This window comes from Miniopterus natalensis, chromosome 18, assembly GCF_054644295.1.
Source record: "Miniopterus natalensis isolate mMinNat1 chromosome 18, mMinNat1.hap1, whole genome shotgun sequence".
In the NCBI taxonomy this organism is placed as follows: domain Eukaryota; kingdom Metazoa; phylum Chordata; class Mammalia; order Chiroptera; family Miniopteridae; genus Miniopterus; species Miniopterus natalensis.
The window spans coordinates 28,078,485-28,084,684 of NC_142098.1; positions in this window are offsets into that span (position 1 = coordinate 28,078,485).

A 6,200-nucleotide genomic window follows, 5' to 3' on the forward strand; every position below is an offset into this window, starting at 1 on the left:
GGCCGGGCTGGGGGTGGTGGGGAGGAACTCGGGGCCAGGACCAGGGGCGCGGGGTGCACCAGAAAACCAGCCAGGGGTTGGAGGGATACTCGCTTTCTCGGTTCGCCCTCGGACCGAGCTTATAAAGAGCCCCAGGGGCGGGGAGAAGGCGGAGCGGAGGCGGGGAGGGGGCGTGGCATCTCTCCTGGCACCCCGCGCCCGGCAGGTGCCCCCGCCTCCGCCCCGCCCCCGCAGCCAGAACTGCTTTCGAAGAAGCCGGAACAGAAGTCCCCAAAGTTGCTGCGGGAGGAGGAGACGCCTGGCCGCGGGCCGAGTCTGGGAGAGGGCCGGTCCGTCTAGTAGCCCTCGTGCTTCTCACCCGCTCACCTCTGCGCCCCCACACGCGCTCCCCGGCCTCTGAACCGCCGCTCCCAGGTGAACACAGCCAGCTCACACTTGCTTGGGACACCTGAGGACACGCACAACCTGCTTTCCAAGCGCCGGGCACTGACAGCACGCCGCTGCCGCCGGGCCGGCACGCCGCGCGGAACCAGCAAGCCCTACCCGGCCGCCGCTGCCTGCGCCGCCGGCACACGCGCCGCACTCCCACGCGGTGCGCGGCCGCGGGGCCCTGGCACACACGCCCTGACGCGCGCTCACACCTAGGCTGCCCCGGGCCGCAAAACCGGCTGGGGGCGGGGGCTGGGGGAAGCTCGATGGCCACCCCGGCTCCTGGGAGTCCTTGCTCTGTCTTCCCCTTTCCAGCGCCCCCCCCTCCTGCCACACAAGTTTATGTGTTTGTGGGTGCTCGTGGGAGTCACAGGGAGCCAGTAGGTTTCCCATTACCTCCAGCCCATCCTCCTACCCCAGGGACTCCAAGAGCCAGGCCAATGGGGACACCTGGGGAGTCAGTTAGGGCAGCCCCGAGGACAGGGTGATGCCTACCCTGTTCCCATGACTCCCTAGGGGATAAAATAAGCGATGTGAGTGTGGGTGCATTTCCCTCCCTGTGTGTATGAAGGTTTGTGTTTGTGTGTGGCCTGGCGGCCCCCCACCCTGCCCACCCCCGTGTCTGGCACCTTGTGCTTGGCATTCATGCCGGGGCTCTGCCAGGCACTAGGAGCTGGTGCCAGTACCTGGCTGCCAGACCCTATGCTAAGGGCAGTAGGTGCAGCCCATGGCAGAGGGGCTCCCTGCCTCCTGTGGGCTTCTGGGCCTGGCCCAGGGTCTCATCCATCTCTGCAGTAGGTCCTGGACCCCTCCCAGCTCTGTTGCCCAGTCTATATTTTAGGTGCCCAGCCTGTTCCAAGGCATACCTCCTCCAAAACCTTTTCTGCCACCCAGTCATAGCCCCCTGGTGGACCAGGAGAGTCTCGGTGAGGGGGCTAGGAGCCAGACCCATCTAAGGGGACAGGCTTTGGGTGGACGATCCATTTCCTGCCTAGAGTACCCTGGTGTCCCAACCTATTTCTCCTATAAGTACAGATGACAGACTGGCCCTGGCCTTGGGAGTGAGGACTTGCTTGGAGAGGGGGGGTGTGCCTGACCTTGGCTACATGACCTTGTGTGCCTGTATTTGTATTCACTCAAGTCCATGGGCCCCATGGCTTGTCTGTGCACATACGGAATGTCTCTCCCTGTGCCATGACTCTGTAAGTATATTCGTATGTATTGTGTGTGTTTCCAGTAACTATTTCTTCTTTGGCCTGGGTCATCCTTTGGAAACTCAGGGAAACCTTTTTTCTCCAAATCTGTAGACTTCTGTTACCCTGACTCTATGGCCCAGACCCAGAGGTAGGCACAGGCCTGGTTCCCTGATCTGAGTTGTACACCCTGGATTGGTGGGACCCCCCCCCCCAGCTCTAGTCACCCTGCTGAGAGTCTGGCTGCAGTTTCTCCAGCTTCAGTCCATTAAAGACTTCCCTTTGGGGCTGGGGAGAGGGTGTAGAGGAGAGGGTGAGGTGGAGATCCCAGGCAGCCTTCAAGGTGAAGGTCACATAATAAGTAGTACCAGCCTTTGCCAAGAGCAGGAGTTGACAGGTAGGGAGGTGGAAGTGGGAAAGCAAGATAAAAACAGAGACTGAGAAACAGGGTCCTACACTGTCTTAGGAAGGAACCATGAAAAATCCTGACTCAATTGGAAGCCTGCAATAGGGAGAAAGACCTTTTTCTTTAGGGAATTGTCTTTTGCTGCAGTGTATAGGATGGGGAGGGGGTGTTTCCAGCTCAGCTTCTGGGACTCTGCCACCTTGGACAGAACTATTAATCTTGTGTGCTTTGGATCTTGTAGAACTAGGTGATCTGCCACATTTATATACATATGCCTCCTTGACACATTTCCTCCCACTTCCTAGGCCAGGAGGCCATGCCTCCTTCCCAGGATCTATGCTTCAGCTCCCTGTGACCTCCTCAGGGGGTAAGCTGACCCCTTACCCCCTCATCAGGTGGAGATGTTCTTTCTGGAAGTAGAATGAAGGTGGTTACAGCAGTCATGGCTGGGAGTGGCTGGCCCAGCCCTGTCTGAGGACTGGTGCCAGGTTGAGCCTGCCCAGGGGCAGAGAACCAGCCTCTGCCAGACCCAGGAGTCTGGGTTGGCAGGGGCCTCCAGGGAAGAGAAGGGAAGGGGGCAGGAGCCCCAGCAGATAAGGCAGGGCCTGGCAGGGGCAAAGGAATGAAGGGCAACCAGAGGGAAAAGAGCCCCTGAGCCACCCCACCCCTAAGCCCTCAACCCATAGGCCTTCTTTCATTGTTAGTCCTGCTCCCCCCCTTGGTCAGAAACCTGGTGAGCCAAACCCTTGGCATGCCCCAGACTCTGGAGGGCATTGGAGTGGGTAGGGGGCTGGGGGGCTGGCTCCGGTCTGCTCCAGCTGCGTCCAGCAGCTCACTGGCACCATCTGCTGGCTTTTGGGAGAGGGTGGCTGTGAAGGGGATAAAGCGAAGGTGACTGCTGGATTTGAGGATGGAGGAACACAAGTGCTGGGTGTGGGGTGACAAGTGGCAGTCTTAAAGAGCTCAGGCTTTGTCCCCTGACTACATAGCAGGGTTCCTGGAGTCAAAAACTTCCTTAGCACCACTTCCTCCCTCTGTGATCCAGCTTGGAGGAGGCAGCAGAACACCAGGGAGGCCTTGCCCTGCACTCTGCTCACCCGGGCACCCCATTACCCTTCCCTCCTGACATAATGGCAGAGGGGCCCCAACGGCCAGTCTCTCTACCTGGGTTCTGAATCTCATCCTCAAAGACAGCATTCTTTTATTGAACTCCTACTGTGTGCTAGGCCCTGTGCTGGGCACCATGGATATAAACATTAACCACTGGCCCCTTCCCAGCAGCATGCACGAGGGCTCTGGCCTCTTCCGCTGGTAACATACCACAGTAAAGAACTTCTTCCACCTCAGTCCTCTATACCTTTCCTCAAGCATTGTTCTCACACACCCCTCTTCCATTCTCAGCCATACTTCTCTAAAATTGTCTACAATCACCATCACCACTCTCCCCTCCCCAGGTCTAGCTCGGAGGGAGTCAACTTCCCCTCCTGACCTCACCAAAGGTCACCAGTGAATGCCATTTTAGTCCCCAAATACCCTAGACACATCTCTGCTTTCAGTTAACTTGGCTTCCTGAAGCCTCTGACCTGTGGCCAGTCCTCATGCCCTAGCCCCTTTCTCCCTTGGGTGTCCCTGTGGGTGTCCCCCTATTCCTCTGGCTCCCCTTCTAGAGCTTCTTTTTCTTTGGGTGAACCTCTGGCTGTGGGGACCCCTCCCTCAGCATGAGCTCATCTTCCTACTCACATGTTGATAACTCCCAAACTCCTTTCCAGCCAAGGCCTCTTCGTGCTTGACTCCAGGCCGACATGTCCAGCTGCCCCTGGATGCTTCCCCGGGATACCCGTAGGCCGCTTGCACACAGCATGCCTGAAGATGGGCTCATCATCTACCCTGGTTCTGACAGCCACCCTCCCCCCACATCACCCTCACTCATTCCATGCACTGGCCTCCAAACCTCTTGCTCTGTCCCAGACCCTGGTTGGGTGCAAAGTCCTCGTATTAGCCCTTTGTAGTAGGTAGTATTATTACTGTTTTACATTCAAGGAAACTGAGGCTTCCAGGTCTCAAATTCAGCTACACATGAGTTTGGATCTTGGACCAATCCCATGATTCAGATTCAGGTGTCTCTGAGTCCAAAGTCTGGGCTCTTTGTGCTGTTGTTAATCCTCACCTGAGGATATTTTTTCCATTGCTTTTCAGAGAGAGTGGAAGGGGGAGAGAGAGAGAGAAACATTGATGTGAGAGAGACACGTTGACTGGTTGCCTCCCGCACACCCCCAGACCAGGGTCAGGGATCAAGCCTGCAACCTAGGCATGTGCCCTTGGCTGGAATCGAACCTGGGGCCCTTCAGTCTATGGGGCAATGCTCTAACCACTGAACCAAATTGGCTAGGGCCTGAGGATATTTTTTTCCCATTGCTTTTTTAGAGAGAGTGAAAGGGAGGGAAGAAGGGAGGGAGGGAGGGAGGGAGGGAGGGAGAGAGAAACATGGATATATTGACTTTTGGTGCATGGGCCAATGCTCCAACCATTGTGCCACACCAGCCAGCTTGAAAGTCTGGTCTCTTGAGAACTGTGTTCGTGCAGGGCCATGTTTGCAGGGCCTCTTAGACTTCATTATGCAGGAAAGGAGAGCTGGTGATGGTCTTGAGCAAATGAGATTCCTGTTCCAGTTGGCCAGGAAATGGATTTGGGAACAGGGGACTGGTGGAGGCTGGGAGTCCTATTGCTGCATGCAGACGAGGGACAGAGCAGAGGTCTATTTTGGACAAATCGAGCCCAAGGTGCTTGTGGATCTGCAAGGGTTGAGCCCAGAGGTAACTGGATGCCTGCAGTTCCTAGAACATCACTCACATGGCCTGGGAGCCTGAGAACAGTGGACTCACATCCTCATGCCCTGGCATGAACTGAATCCCCTCCCCATTTTTCGAGGTACCCAATCTAGGCTGTGCATCTACAAATCCAACCTTTCAGTTACTTGAAAACGCAAGTGATACCCTTTGGTGACGCAGGGGCACCACTTGTTTTTTCGAAAGGTGCCTGGCACCCTCCTATGAATTTTTATTTTACCTCCAGAATTGAAGGCAGGTATTCGGAGATTAAGGCCTTCAAATTCGGAAGCACTAAGATAAAGTGTCCTGACGGGTTTTCTGGACCAGCCCCGGGGAAAGGCAAGCCCCAGCTGGGAACACTTGCAGGAAGAGCTTGGCTGACTCACCGGCCTCCTTGGATCTTGCTGTGTGGCTTTGAGCTATTTATAATCCTCTGTTATATTTACTGTGTTTGCTGTATGTCAGTCCTGTGTCCAGCTTGCCCATGCTTAGTTACTTACGCTATCCTCACATCATCACCATGCAGCAGGTACTAGCACATCACTCACATGGCCTGGGAGCCTGGGAGATAGCTGACTCACCTCCTCATGCCCTGAGCATGAACTGAACAGCCTCCCCATTTTCCAAGGTACCCCATCTCGGCTGTGCACCTGGGAACCCCCTTCCGATATATATCCCCTTCCTATGCATAAGAAAACAAACTCAGAGGGGTTAAAGGACATGCTATGCATCGCACAGCAATCCAGATACTATGCTCCTAACCACAAGGCAGCACTACCCCCTGGCCTTCAGCCTAGGAGGTTGGCATTGTGTAGCGGGCAATACCCAGGCAAAAGACCATCAACCTTTTTACACTTGCTTCTGAATTAGAAACATGTCTCCCAACGGTAGAATTAATACAAGTGGTTCAAACTAATTCCAAAACTTGCTTCCTTACAACTTCCATCACCCCCCCACCCCCACCCCCCAGGCCTTTTCTTGGCAGAACAACTGCAAAAGATACAAAAATTAGTTGCTGTTGGCTGACTGGTTTAATTTATTTGCATATACATAATTCAGCCCCACCCCTGGTGGCTAATACCAGGCCTGGGGGAGCTGTGGCTGTTTTCTGATTGCTGGTGGGGAGGCCTGTGTGTGTTGTTTTTTTAAATAAACTGAAACCAGATGGAAGAGGTTTTTGTTCATAGCCTGGCCTAAAATTTTCTCCAGCAAATTCCTTGAAAAGCCAACCACCTATGAGTGGTGCCTTTTCCCTCGGAGGTCCCTTGCTGCCGGTATCCAATAGTGAGCAGGCCTGGGGTTTCTAAAAGTGAAAACTAAATGAGGAGAAAAAAGAAGCTTCTA